A 16,370-nucleotide genomic window follows, 5' to 3' on the forward strand; every position below is an offset into this window, starting at 1 on the left:
ACGGTTACCACTTTTCATCAGGTGGGCCGTCAGTTCACTTGTCATTCCAAATTGTATAAAAAATAATTTCGATATTACTCATGCTAGTCGCATTTACATAATGCGACTAGCATGAGTAATATCGAAATTATTTTTTATATATAATTTTACTCGCTGATAACATATTCGTATGTAGCTTTTTATAGATGAAAGAATTTTTAAAATCAGTTAAATATTTTTTAAGTTTATCTTTAATCTTTATAAAATTAGTACAGATATAGATTGGATAAACGATATTTAATAAACATATAGAATTATAGATATTATCACTATGGGGTCCTGGCATAGAATAGCCCACCCCTTCTGTAAGTGTCGTAAGAGATGACTTAGGGAACTTAATGGTCAAGGGATGGTAGTATCGGTCTCTTATAATATCACAAAAGCCTAACTGCGGTTGCTAACCTGCCTGCCAAGCGTGGCAATTATTGGCAAAACCCCTTAAGGAGAAGACCTATGTTCAGCAGTGGAGAGTTAATAGCTGATATAATGATGATGGATATTGTCACGTGTATATAGGGTGCAAGACAGCATCAAAAGCATCCTGGACATGATTGCGGAAAGACTGCCCATACGTGAATCAGTGCTGCAATATATCGAGCGGCATGGTGCAGAATTGATACACGACTACACGTATTTCATAATTAATAATAAAAATGTCATACTAGCATAGTTTTAAATTTTACTAACATTACGAGTGAGTTATTTCAATCAATAAATATAAATAAATAGCCTAATTGAAAGTGTATCAATAACTTCGGAAACTGACAAAAAAATGTATTATCGAAACATTCTTGTATTCGTTAATGTAATATGGCATTTAGAGACAGTGACGCATGAGGGATGTCATAATTGTCACTTAGAACCAGAATGATCACGCACAGTGTGGTTTCAGAGGAGCTTCTTCCCGCGCATACTCAGGTTGTGGAATGATATTCCTGCCGAGGCATTCCCTAGAAATTACAGCTATTAAGAGGATATAGGCTACGGTAACCCCATTTACTGGGGGGAAATGGATTGATAGTAGTGAGGTCTAATAGCGCCATTGCTAGCAATATACCTTCTTAGGTCGACTTCCACGTGGTTCTCCCTGGAAACCATCATGGTTAATTCTTATCGAATTCGTCATGGTGGGTAATTAATAATAAGGCTATTTGACCCCATTACTAACAATTCCTTTCCCCCCATTATTAAACGAGTCGTATGCTTGTTTGCCAAAGTAGTATAAAAAAAGTCTATGATATCCATGGTGTTGTTTGTGTCTATATGAACGGTTATTGCTTTCCATTAGGTGAGCTGTCGGCTTGTTTGTCACAAAAATGTTAACGAACTAACTGTTTACAGCAAATACGCGAATATTTTGCTATTTTTAATTTTCAAGGTTCAGTTTCATGTAGTGTAATGTTTAATAAACATTGTTGTTTTATTTATTCTAATGATTTAACTGATTCGGCATCTAACGAATTTGTAAGAGCACATAGCGCAATTAGATGACCGAGTTGTTACAATGTTGCATCAAGAATGATGTTCCGACATATTCGTCACCGATGTCAATGTCCTCGTATTACCTTTCTAGTTATTAGTAGTACCTAGTCTAATCTTTGATTATGATTTAACTGCTTACCTGTATGTTATAAAATATATTAGTTACTCGCTTGCAACTAACTTATTAAAATTTTAATATTGATTAATTGAAGGAGTTACTAATAAAACGAATATAACAATTGCATTTTCATAGATGTTATTAATAATCTATATTGTGTTTGCTGGAAATAGTAATGGCTAATGGCTTCATTGTTTTAAGTCTTCTGATCTTTTTGCTTTGTTGGCACATGCATGCGGACGTATGCAGAAATAAATAAACAAAAACTCGAGTCCATTCACTCTGCGTTGACATTTCTACGACGTCGTTTGGTGCCAATCTTTGTGGATTATAAGATATTAATTTTTATTGAAGCTTTATCAATCACGATTGATATTTCCCATGGAATTTTATTATATTTAATTTTAACGTCATCGTTAGATTCGGTTGTTGCGAAAATTACTTCAATAAACATTTATTTTTTTCTCTTTGGAAATATTTATTGCCTAATAGAAAACAGATAGATGATTCATTATAATGATTTTTAAAATGAAAGACTTAATAAACAGAAACAAATAAATATTTTATTTTATTAATAAAAACTAAGGATAAAAAATGGGTATTTTAAGGACACAAAAATATAAATTCTTTAAATCGTAAATTAAAAAACAATAGTATATGACTATATTTTGTATTTTTAAAATGTTCAAGTATTTTTTTCATGTTTTACTATACCAGATATACGATATGAAAAATATTATTGGCTGTAATTCAAATAAATAAAAAAAAAATAGTATTATTGATTATTACGGTAATCATTATCATATCAGCAATTAACTGTCTACTGCTGAACATAGGACTTCTCTTTGGAGGGGTTTAGGAGGTAGCTGCTACACTTGGCACGCGTAATAATAATACAATATAATTTTATTTCTAACAGTTCTTTGTACTATGATAATACTACAAATAGAAATTTAAATTGATCTATAAATTCGATAACATTTAATATTAAAATAGATAAATTAGATAACAATTAAAATTTTAGATGTTGTACCTAACAAACTTATCCCACAGCAAAACAAAAGCATTTACAGTACCTTGGCACTATTCTCAATAGACAATTACAATAGATACACAACAGAAAATTCCGAATACAACACTCGGCTTGCGTTCTATCGATATTGTCATATATTATATCTATAATTTTGTTTACATTATGAGCGTTCAAAGATAAATCAACGCAATTTTTCAAGGCAACTTCAAAACTAAAATAATATTTTGTTATATTGTACTTCTATAATTAAAGTGTGAAGAGAGTCGAACCATTTCAAAAATAGCCGTTTGTGTGACACCGTAAATCTCGGTTACGACGAAACTTACTGTGTAAATCATCGGCTACGCAGTCTTAATGGTACATTGAATTTTATAGCACTCTCATAATAATAAAATTATGTCATAAACAGCAATTAACAACAAATGTTTAATCATTACTTAAGAAACGAGATGTCTTGAAGTTTGAAATTTTGTATATAATAGTCTATACAGTTTAATACTCGTATATGCAAGATGCATCAAGTCTATGGTGGGATGATTTTTTATGTAAGAATGAAATTGATATAAGAAAAATTACTCAATAATTCTAAAGTTTCTAGCGCGACTTGATTTATGTCATAATATGACATCAGATATATTAAACTGTCACGTAGCTGGAAATATATTATTATACGACACAAATACCTCAATATTATGAAATCTGTGTTGTGTTGTGTGTGCCTGAACTGTTTATTGACAGCAGTCCCAACAACAAATTTTCTTAAGAACATCATGTGTATTACTATTCTTTTTAATGCTTATAAACGTTTTGCGAAATACATTTCATGTTGTAACTACGAAAAATTTCAATTCTATTAAACTCGATTAAACATAGACATGTATGGTATGTGCATAATTGCATATTTCCCTGATTGTGGTCATTTTGAATACACACATGTATCTATATATTTAGATTTTGATTGAACGCTCACTTCCATACCAGCTTACTATTTTTCCATATCCTAGCTTCTGATTGAATTCTGTAGCGAACACTCGAGCGTAGCTTTCTAGTTGTTTGATGAATCGAATATTGTATAATTTTTTTTCGAATAGGTATATGTTGAATTTAGGAAACGGCATGGTTTTTGTCGAATGCCCAACTTGAGAATTAAGACGGTTACTTTCAAAACCACAAAACCTTTGAAATTTAACAGAATCAGTTTGTTTTGTTAACCTACCTAAAAAAGGGTAAAATAGAGGTACTCGCATTATCTGTAAAGGCGCAATATAATCGTTGCAATGTTTAATAAAAGTAATATTTGATTTTTTTAAACAGTAAATGTAATAAAATTCGACTACGTGACAGTAGTAAATAATATGTAAATATATGTATTTGTTGCTCATTTCTAGCTTTTTTTTTAAATTTTTTTATACTACTGAATTCCAACGTAAAATGTCTGTATAATTAAATTACAAACACGTTGCAACTGCAGGTAAACTATTTGTATCGACAAATCATGAATCTTTCATAGGTCACACAAATTCCACGTAACTGCAATAATTCTATTTCTGGCATTTGAAATATAACAGAACATTCATGCATTTAAATATATAAATGTTATGTCACTACATAAATTGCAGTAAATGGAACAATTTTTAAAATTAATAGTTTGTAAATATTGTTAATAGATATATGTTAATATTGTAATAAACTTACAATAAAACTTTCAAAAGTCTTCTTAATAGCGCCTGAGCGACTTTTAACTTCTGGATGGTAATGTAAGATTATAAGGAAATTATTTCATAATAAATAAGAATGGGGGAAATATAATAGGCAATAAACATTATCTATTTCAAAATTCGCTATCTCGTTCTGGCATAGAATGGGCCACCTCTTCCTTTCCCTTAGGTGTTGTAAGAGGCGACTAAGGGAATTAATAGTCGAAGGATGAGCAGCATAGTCTCTCTTAAAATATTAAAACTCTAACTGCGATTGCTTATCTGTCTGTCAAGTGCAGCAACTACTGGCAAAAATTTTCCAAACTTTGTGTGCAATGAAAAGATAGCGGCTGATATGAGGATGATGATGATTTCAAATTTATTTCATAGAACACGATCACTCATTTTATGTATATGTATAAAAACATCTATGTATTAAGCATCTGTTGAGTAATCATATTAAATGGTCATTAAACTGTTGTGCGTGATACTTGTAACAGAACTTAAATATAATATTATGAAATAAAATACGGATTTAAACAGCATAAAATTGCTACTTATTGTAACAATTTAACCATAATCGTAAATAGTACCAATACAGATGATATGTAAACCCACGTGTCGTGTACCGCGGCGCGTGTTAAACGTTAACTTAATTTAATAGAAGTGCCGTATCGCCGCGTATCTAATGTTATAAATTGCAAACGTAGCGAGTCACTAACAGCTAGTTTCCAATGAATGGGTCAGTAATCATCTGCATTTGAGGCCATTATCTCAATTGGCGAGTGCTCATTGAGCGTCGACCTCCGATGCCGGACACCGCGCCCGCTCAGATCCACAATGCATGTTTGTTTGCTTAACAATGTGCTTTTCAGCTTAGATACAATTTAGTTTTAATAATAAATAAAGGATCAATGATCAGTGATTACTCTTAAAAATGTTACAAAGGGATGAAGTTTATTTAATAGCACGCTATTTACGTTACGATGTGAAAAAGGACATGACTTGTGTATTAGGGTTGACACATCGTCGTGTTCATATAAATAATTGTACTGCCAGTTAGGCATAACAATTAATTCTGATGATATATGCATAACCCTAAAAATCTGATTGGATTACAGCTTTTGCTGTGTACCTACCTATCTGTATTACATGAAGTTACAGAAATGTAGTGACGTTTGACTTTCTAGACTCAATCGAAGGCTTTTATCTAAATACTTTTATCCATTATTTTCAGTAGCATAGAAATAATATTTTCCTTAAATTTAAACATTAAGATTTATCTCTTATATAATACAAGAGCTGTATTGATTTGGTAGATAATCCTAAAAATAATATTTGTAACCAGAAAACTTCCACTCCCTATTCAATTTCTTTCGAATATTTAGTGTGTCTCTAAAAGAAGACGTTAAAATCTTGTTAATGTACAATACGCTATACTATTAATGCAATATCTCCAAAAATAGTTGTATAAGCATATATTCTCTTCCGAGGGAATCGCAGATGTATAAAGAAAGTTATGAAATTGAATTCGATAATGATGATTTAAAATACGTACTTACACAAACATACATAAAATTTGCAGTCTTTATTAAAAGTTCTAATGTCAGAAGACCATATATATCTATACATATTGGTCAAAACATTCAAATAATGTGCTAAGTAAATAAATAATGATAATTATTATCTATTTGCGTATTCGCACTCTTAGCAAAATATCGACCTAATCTCTTCATTATCTGTACTCAGCTTGTGATCTTGAACATATTATCTTACACTGCGTGATCAAGTATTTAATTATAATAAATACCTATTTCAAAGTTGTTGACAAACATAACTAAATAACAATCAAAATGTAGATGGAACTTGAGGGTAAATTAAACAAATCTTTAGGTCTCAAACGATAAAGTGCATTAGACGTTGTCTTTTCTTAATATATTAATCATCCAATATTAGACACATCAGGATTGTTTACATTTCTATATATATATATATATATATATATATATATATATATATATATATATATATATATATATATATATATATATATATATATATATATATATATATATATAAATTGTAATTTATAGTTTAAAGGCATTTTGAGAATTATATGGCCCATTTTAATTTTGTAGTGAGTCTTCATCTCCAATTAACATGAATATTGTATTTTGCATAAGAGCGTTCATAACTTTAGTTTACTGAAGTGTAGCAACGTCATAATTAACTGTCAATTTTCGAAAAAAATTTAACAATTTTCAATGCTCTTAATTGAACATTTAAAAAGTTCACTATTAGCGAACTAAAATGTTAATTATGTAATGTAAAGTAAATTGGACTCTCTTATCCGCGCTAAGCCTCTCATTTGGGCCATTGCACGTATGAGTCATGGCATGTACAGCGAAAAAATGTTAATTATGTAATAATACTGTTATAAAGCTTTCACTGAAAATTTGGATTTTGATAGCAAAAGTGTATTTGAAAAATTTCGAAGCAAAATATTAAGTAGGTGCAAAGTTTTTAGCACTAGCAGAACTATAAAAACATTTTTTAACTCTACTCTTTATTTTCCTCTTAAATATGGTAAATTACTTAGTAGATACAAACTTGTATGATTTACACCCTTCCCTTCAAGGTCTGCTTAAATGCACACGCGATAGTATTTTATTTTTTCTTTTCTTGGCAACAATTTTTTCATTTACTAAATTATTTCTTTAGAGTTCTCCCATTTTGTTTAAATTTGTTCTGATATTTAACACAGAGCATTGTGGTTTTCCGGCATTTACACCACACTGTTAGTCACAGTGATGGAAATGTATATCGGGAATGTTCCAAGTTTATCTTTGGCCAGTTTCTTCTGCAGGACTATTTCACATTCTTTCATGTTTCTATCCCATCTATTTGGACGATGTGATTAACAGAATTTATTGTGTTTTGACTGTCATTATTCAATGTAATTCCTTTATAGTTTTTTTTTTTCAATATTTGAAATCCACGACCGGGGCTTAACATAAAACTACTTCAAGTAAATTCAAAGAACTTTCATTCATCATCATGAACACACATCTTTCATGGTTATATAATTGGTCATGATAACATTTTTCATGTAGCATACTAATCCATCTTTACCTACATTTATAAATTTGGCATAGAAGTATATCTTGGTTACTTTACAAGTACAAATTTAATGTCGATTATTTTTGAAATAGTTAGACAGGGTTATTAAAAATACATGTATAGTTTGATCCTTATTAAAAAAGAAATACGTTTCCCTTAGATTATATCCTAAAATTATATATTGGAAGTTTGTATAATTTTTACCATAAATATATTTAATGTTTAAAGTGTACCTTATAAAAATAATTGCTGGTTTATTAATGAATTTGCAATCTTTTGCAGGTGAATGTATGAACGTTGTTTCATATTCTTCAACCCTCTTACTTATAAACATTATAATTTTTGTTAATCTATGATTAATTTGGTATTTAATGTCTACAATTTAAATAGCATTTATAAGTAAGAAGGCTAGCAATAAAACTCGACTCAAAGATGGTAATAGTTAAGTAGAAATATACCACTATATTTTTATAATATGCTTTAATATATTGTACTCGTATATACGGTATTGCCATCTACTTTTATTTACTTTTATTATTGTCTCAATCTGTTAACGTACATTATGACGAACAATATTAGTAATCAATTGTTGCAATTGTATGTTAGACTCTGTATACCTACGTATAGACATTAATTGTGTTTTAGTTCTATAGATATATTAGTACCGAATAGCGGTTCTAGCGTTTTATTTGGAATTCTTACATTAAAGTAGATTAATTTATTAAATTCAGTTTTCCTTTAAAGTAAATATTTACACCAAAAGTTAAACCTTCATAGTGTAAAGATAATCCTAATTCTTCACTGAGTACTAGCAAAGTAAAATGAGCATGTTAATTGTAAGACAATATCACACCCTAAGCAATATTCACGGAGTAACTGTTGAGATATGATACCCTTATGTATAAGAACAACCACTGTTATAAGAATTACTTACACGTTAGATTCACGGAGAAAAATATTTTTCCCAGGGTTACGCAAGCGGTAATTGTGGTGGAGCACCTTAATTGCCATCTTCCGAAGTTTGGTAAGTGAGGCACTCCATTTATACACAGTCTGCCCGTCGTGATTCCGGAGAGAAATATTTTGTCGGTTGTACCGCTCATACCCTGGTAACACAGCTTCTTACACGAACAGTGAACAGTGCGGAACATCACCGCATAAATAAGTCTTTCCCGGGAACCACCGGAAGCATATCTCACGTAGACTAGCCGCTTGGAGCCATAGACAGCTTATTAGTTAGTTGCGCACGCGCACGGTCGATGTCACGCTATGCATGATTATAATAAGAGCACGATTTCTTTATTCTTTTAATTGTTCACTCTATGTATATTGTGATGTACTTTAGTGGATAATGCACAATTTTAAATATCTTTTCTTTTATACTTATGGTTGTCTTAGAATTAGATATGTGCAAAATTGAGCGTAGTCTCTGGTTTTAAAGCAGTTGTAATATTTGGACGCAAGGAAGCTATCAAAGTAATCATTAGAGGCTCTAGGAGGGCTTTACTCGTTGAACCTGATCGCAAGCCAACTGATCCGTGTAATGGAAGTCTGAGTTTGGCCTCATCTCGTTCATCTCAACCTCTTTATTGTGTATATAAACAGCATTATTTTACTAAAATTTGAATGTTATGGTTCCATCATTTTGTAAAATTTATTTCGTTAATGTTATTAAGTTAATTTTTTAATAGAATATATTTTTTTATTACTATAAATATTTCCATTTATTTTAATGCAGTTTGTTCACTTTGTCCGTGTTGTGCATAACCTATAATTGGTTTTGGTCTCTAACTGAATATAGTTCAATTGTATTTTTCAAAAAATTAATATAAGTTATGTAAAAAAGAACACTAAACGAGTTGATGCTGGTATTTACGTTATTTTTAGCTATTTCCTAATACTTACTACTGAACAACTAGGTAAATAAAAAAAAAATAGTATAATATCAAAGTCTTACCTGTTGACCGCGGCCAAAATTATTTTGTACCTATGCTGAATTTGAGACGAGATTTATATAAGCAATCAAGTTTATTTTGTAATTCTTAATATTCAAATTTATATTTCGGATTCATACATCTTGTTATGTATTACTATTTTTGTCGTTATCAATTGTTTTATTTTATTTATTACCTAAAATTATAGCTAAGCGTAGAGTTCCCTTAGCAATTTTTTATTTGCTATGTTTCTGCTTTAATTTTCATAACAAAATATTAATGGAAAAGATTAAAAGATTCTAAGCTGTATAGTATTATGTTGAAGTTTTGATATGCAGACTTATTCCGAATGGATACTGTAAGTTAATTCCAATCTGTTGCAATTAGTGACATTTATCTCACTAAAGGCCAGCAATTATTTTGTAAATGATACTATTTATAGGCTTCGCAAGAATCAAGATATATTGTTATAAATTACTTACAAAGATAAAATAAAAACACAATATATTTTTAACCGGAAGATTTTCTTATAGAGTTCATTGACATTTACACACAGCGACGGCGCTTCGTGATATCTAGGTATTAGCCCTTGTTCCTGTAATTGAATGGTATCTAGAAAATGCAGTGCGAGGAAAAATATCTATTGCTCACTTAGTTCTAGGGATTAAAGACTTCACATGATATCTATTAGAACAGGATTTCTGTCTTTCATATATTTTATAGAGAGGGCATGTTATGTTGGTTCGAGGATGTGATAAGAATGTCGGATGAATTTTTTTTTATATAGATGAAAAAGAAATAGTGACTCCACTTACGCTGTCGGTTAACGCTGGCGCGGCACCATATGTAAGGATGAAAGCAAGTCAGTCATCCATCATGACGAATTCTACAAGAATTAATCTCAATACTTTCAGTTTAGTTCAGGAGAACCGCATAGAGATCAACTAGATAGAGTAGGCTATTAGAAATGGGGAGTTAAATCTGATAAATAACAAATCTTTTTCCCTTGGATGAACAATTATTTGTATTTATATACAGTATGAAAGTAGAAGGATGCATATAATTATTAGGAAAACTAGACTAAGTGCAGTATCAGAGGAAAACTCAAAAATCTTTGAAACTAAGGTGTATGTATATGTGAGACAAGTCATGAAACTAGGTGTGTAGGGACGATGGTCTTTAGAATTCTCTCTGTATACTCCATAAGATTAATAATATTGTTATATACAATTTAAGTATTTATGAATTAAATATTGAGAACATTTATTTGTTTGCTATTCCAAGTCATAAAATTCAATTTAGAGTTCATAACAATATTGTTAACAATACTAACTTTATTTATTTATTTAAATAGACAGAGATAGAAGGAGGCGGCTCAGCCCTTACAACAGTGGAGTCAAATGTGCTTAGCGAATTGTGGTCATGTTACGTTCACCACAGCAGCATTGCAGAGACAGAGAAAATACGTGTACGAAAATCTGACTACCCCTCTGGAATTCATCGTGTCGAAATAATCAATGGTGAGTTTAAGGTTACGATCAACAGGTAGTGGTTTTGTGTTACATTCCTGAGTAATATTATCATACCTATTTCTGTCAAGTATTACTGGTATTGAATTATTCTGGATCAAAGGAAAAACTCAAATAGAATTCCGACACAGGGATTAGTGTTATGAGATTCTTAGTCTGGTGAGAACGAGAGCGCATGAGGTATGCCATATAACGGCATAATACAATCTGTGCTATACAATTGTTTTAGAGTTTATCAAGTTACGATGGAGTTAGTTGGCATAGTGTTTGGTATTTTAGATAAAAGGTCATTATTTTTAATATTAATTCTAAAAATGATGATGATGATTCCAAAAAAGAGAAAATCATGTTTTTTCTGTCGTTTTATGTGCCTAATAGATAAAAATAAAAAATTTCTTTGAGATCACTGCCAGCTGGTAGGGTACCTAGGAGACTTGCTGCATTTCCACGCTGAATAGTTAAAGTGCCTAATAAATTTAGGACTTATATAAATATCTATATACTTTATCATATCAGACACGGAAATTTATTAGTTATTTAATAGCTAATATATAAAGGTGGATGTTTTTGGAGGCGATTAAGGGAACTTAATAGTGGAGCGATAAGCAGCAGCGTCTCTCTTAAAACATCATCAAAGCCTAACTGCGTTTGCTAACCTGCTTGCCAAGCGTGACAACAATTGGAAAACCTATCCAGTAGGGGGCCTATGATCAGCTGTGGACAGTTAATGGCTGATATGATGATGATGTAAACTCTTACTAATTGTTATAAATATAAAAGTGAGTTTAATTGTTTATGTATTACGCTATTACCTCTGGCACAGACTTACAAGAACAAAAATAGCTAATTATTATTAAATTTATGTAGATGATGAAGTCGCAGGTGGTCGCTTATAAAATAAAAAAGAAAATGTTTTACAACTAAAAATATTTCTTACAAAAACATTCAACACGGCTTAACTATATCATATCAATTCGGATACAGATAATAAATAAATGTTCTCGATCTGTGAAAAGCTTTCCTTAGCGTCCCTTAAAAAAGCAAACTCCGTCTATGTGGAAAGTCGAGTTGATATCTCTTTGTAATCCGATTACGACAAAATGTTATGTCACTTTTACCGAGTTAAGCGACCTTCCTAATCCTTCACGTTGATATATTTAATTATACAATTTATAAAGGCTAACAGTTTACATGTGAGCGACGAAGCAACCCTTTTGTTTCTCATCTTATAATATTTATTCAAAACCGACACGACGCCTCTGTAAATTTCGGCATATATAATGAATAAATATAATGACAATTTCATGTTTGTTAATACTTAATAATAAACGGTAATATAAAAGGCAACATTTTTAAGATATTATGGCCATATAATTTCCATATTTTCGTCATTTGTACTTTTACACTTAGTTAAATGTCGCATTGTTTTGCCGGTAAGAAGTTTAAAAATAAAATCAAATATATGCTCTGTGACCTCGCAAGTTATAGGATAATTTTTTCAGTAGGCCGTTAATAGTAGGTCTTTAGAATTATTGTCATTTTTTTAGCAGTATGATGCTGCTTATTTTTATATGAATTATTGTCTAAAGTTGAATAAAAAATTAAATTTGTTTTGTCATAAACATCAAGTTTTTTTTTAATATAAATTAAATAAATAAAGTACTAAATCGAAAATAAATATAATGCATCTGGGAATATCTCTAGTATAGTAGTTGTTTCTATTTCATTATGAATATGTCATAAAGTACTCTATATTAGTCCAGGATAAGAGCCATCTGTGTCCGTTCATTTAATTTATTAAATGTCATTCCTATTCATCCATTTAAGGCCTTTTATCTACTAATATCTAAATATCTTTACAAACTTTCACATTTGTAATATTAGAAGGAAGTCAGATCCAGCTGAGGTTATAAAAGATTTCGAATTATCTGTTGATATACAATTTTCCAATGTTTTTCCTCGTTTGTGTCATAATCTATTCTCGTCTGATACCAGTCCCCTTTATGATGGGTTGGCTTATGTCGCTGTATATTATTATTCAGTTGTTTCTTTTTGCTTTGTAGGTAATGATATTGTTCAGTTTGACTGATAGGTAAGGACATGGTGTATTTTAAAATTAGTTCAGTGGCCGAACTACGCTTTGTTATTTATAGATTTTGTATATCTAATCTATATATAGTAATACTTTCAATAATATTATCTATAATATTATCTATAATATTATTGAAAGTATCTATTGTCAGTATATAAATTCATAACAATCTATAATTTTGTTGAGTATTATATATATACTTTTGTAATATCATTATCTATGTACATATCTACTTTTGGTAGCAGTTTAGTTTCGTTGCATGGAATATTACGTTGTTGTTTTTATGTGTTATTAACCGATTTTTATACTAATTCATCAAATTTCCAGTTTACTTCTTATGGGACAATTATAAAGTGTTTTAAATTTTCTATAAGCCTACAAATATTAAATATCTGAAATACAAGTTGTTTATAGTCTCTGTCTGTCAAGTCCTATAAATATAATAAATACGAAAGTTTGTAACGATGGATGGGTGGATAGATATATGTTACTTTTTATGTATAAACTATTGAAAAATTTGGTACACGGGTAGAGTATATTCCAACTTAGTACATACGATACTTTATGTACTTATTCACGTAGGCAGAGCCGCAGGTTACAGTTGGTATTGTATTATACATTATTTTAAAACTTATAATAATATATTTATCGAAATTTTCAAGAATATTTACTACAGTAAGAGTAATAAATATTAAAGGTGGGCTGAAAGGAAACATACAAAGCCGTAAAGCTATCTCAAAAAAAATAGTAAAAGTCTTGATTATCTTACTGACTTAACTATTAAATATTTTTTTAACAGTGAAACTTACTGCTGGATTTTAAGTAAATGAGTAGTATAAATCAGTCTCTACTAGCTAACTATTTAGTAAATTGGACAAAAACCGGTAATAACTAAATTAACAAAACCGACTCACTTCCGTGGCAGGAAAGCAACACTTATCTTGCATGTTAGTACAGTCGGCGTCATAAATGGTAGATATTGTGGTTCAGTTCGAATTTGCGTTCCTTACTTTCTTTACAGGAAATTTCTTTCAAACTCTTATAAGCGTAAGAGTAAGCCTTACATTTATAAGAGTTTGGTGACTTACTTTTTTATGTATTATAACTTTATGAATGAATATACTCTAGTTCTATGTAATTCCTACTATTTCACGTCTGCTGAATCAATATCATTATATGAGTTGTAATCCGTCTACCGGTGAATATAGGCCTACCCCATAAGGGGAGTTTTGCCAGTAATTGCCACATTTTGTAGGCCGCAAAACCTACAAAATGTAGGTAAACATCACCAAAGTGTAAGCTGCAGTTACACTTTGGTGATGTTTTAAGAGAGTTATTCATCTACCATTAAGCTTCCAAGTCATTATTTACGACACCCATGGGAAAGGAAGGGCTGTAATTTATTGAATAGAGGCCTATTTTTTGTATATGGTTACCATTCTATCATCGTTCATTAATAAAATTGTTAAAATTTTAAAAACTTTTTAAAATCTTGTCATGCAATGATTGAATTTCAAAATGGCTGATTTAAGTTCTTTGGCAGTCTCTCTAGCTAACTTTCGTGTAAAATACTATTGCAAAAGTATAAATTGTTAAAATCGCTATGACTATCGTCATCTGTATTTTTAAGTAATCCATATACACACTTTTTTTGCCTAGTCAATTTATTGTCTAGTTAGTTACAGCATTAATTTAATTTACCTACTTCCTTGATAATTACACATGCTATGCCGAAAAGAACTTTGAACTTTGTATCAAATAGTATTTTTCCAATCGTTTAGATTAGAAGTATGTTTGGTATGGTACAAAGTTTTTCTTAAACGGATCTGTTTTTACAAAGCTCTATTCATGATATCTTCAATAGTCTCTCACGTAGATTTTATTTCTTTTATATATGTTATAATAGAACATTATCTGTGTAATAGAATAAATCCAAATAGGCTGATATTAAATAGAATACCTAGGACTACGATTTATAAAAGAAAAAAGTGTTATAATATGTGTATATGAATTTTTAATAATATTCCAGAAAATATTATAAATATAAAGACACTAAGACAATTTAAGAGCACACTGTACAAATGGCTTTTGGACAGGTGTTATTATTCAATTAAGGACTTACAAGACAGACTAGAAAAAATTCAATTTTATAAACACGTACATAAAATGTCATTTTTTCATTAGTCTGAGAAAAAATTACTATAAATACTAAAATTTTGCATGCCATTATTTTGGCAAAACACGCATATTTATAAAATATTATTACTAGCATCTGTATATCGTGTTTTTTAGCAAATAAATAAATTATTATTAAAACATTCAGGCATCCCTCCCACTGGTGTAATTAAAATTTAAGTACAGTAACTTTGCTATCAAGCTATGGACACCTATTGATTAATATAAAAGTCGATTAGAAATAAACTAAGTATGGAAAAATACTCTTATAATCGCCTTAACAGGAATTTAACTTTTGAGAATTACCATTGTAATTGAGAAAAGAATTTTAGAATGTAATTACTAATAAGAGTGATGAGTGATATCTAACAGAAAATCAAATAGAAATAATCCATCTGAAGATTTTAGAAATGATTAATTTTAAACTCATATTGGTGGCAACTGTACACAGTGACAACATTATTCACAGTGCGTTTTTATCTCAATTTAAGTTCATCGTCTTAATTCAGATAGTGGTATCTAAATGTTGTAATAACTACCTTTTTTGTAAATAATAGCTAATTATTATATTTCCCACTTTCATCATTAATTTTTGTATTTACATAAGTATCGTATTTCGGAATTATAAGATTTTCAGATGAGCATTTTTCTCGAGATAAAACTTAGCGCAAGCAAGCGTAAACTGTCATAAAATATGTATGATAGGTGGTTTATAATGAATTTGATTGTTTTTTTGTTGTGGAAGAGATTAGAGATAATAGGATAAAGTCAATGCCTATAAATAATGCATAATAATAATCATGCCCTCCCTTGCTAACAAGTTGTTAAACTAATCGTCGCATGTATTGTTTAAGTGCAATAAAGAATATATATAAAAGCTTAATGATTATTTTCATCTTTTTTTAGATATTTTAGAAAGAAAATGCCACAAATATACATACACAATATTATGAAGATGTGTGCTGATCACATATAAAGTTAAATTCACACAGTATAGTACATTACTATTTCTTAATCCCTTATGATACTTCCTAGACTAGATATGAGTATTTATATTCACAAGTACACCCGTGATACCTACCGAGCTGTTGCATTGAAACGTCGAAAGAGTGATTTAGGCCCCGTTAGTTTGGATAATATCATAATCATAT

General features: G+C 30.1%; 1 protein-coding gene and 1 long non-coding RNA gene across 6 annotated transcripts in view; both read left to right on the forward strand.

Annotated features, from left to right (window-relative positions):
• LOC113517205 (RNA-binding protein Musashi homolog Rbp6) overlaps positions 1–16,370 on the forward strand; it is a 659,940-nt gene that overhangs the window by 22,602 nt on the left and 620,968 nt on the right. The window lies entirely within an intron of this gene.
• The window catches only part of LOC128200625 (uncharacterized), a 96,246-nt gene that overhangs the window by 16,134 nt on the left and 63,742 nt on the right, over positions 1–16,370 (forward strand). The window contains exon 2 of the long non-coding RNA XR_008252813.1: positions 8,458–8,513. This is a non-coding gene — a long non-coding RNA (uncharacterized LOC128200625). The remainder of the gene's footprint in view (positions 1–8,457; positions 8,514–16,370) is intronic.

This window comes from Galleria mellonella, unplaced genomic scaffold (assembly GCF_026898425.1).
Source record: "Galleria mellonella isolate WM207_F2 unplaced genomic scaffold, CSIRO_AGI_GalMel_v1 utg223, whole genome shotgun sequence".
Classification (NCBI taxonomy): Eukaryota; Metazoa; Arthropoda; class Insecta; order Lepidoptera; family Pyralidae; genus Galleria; species Galleria mellonella.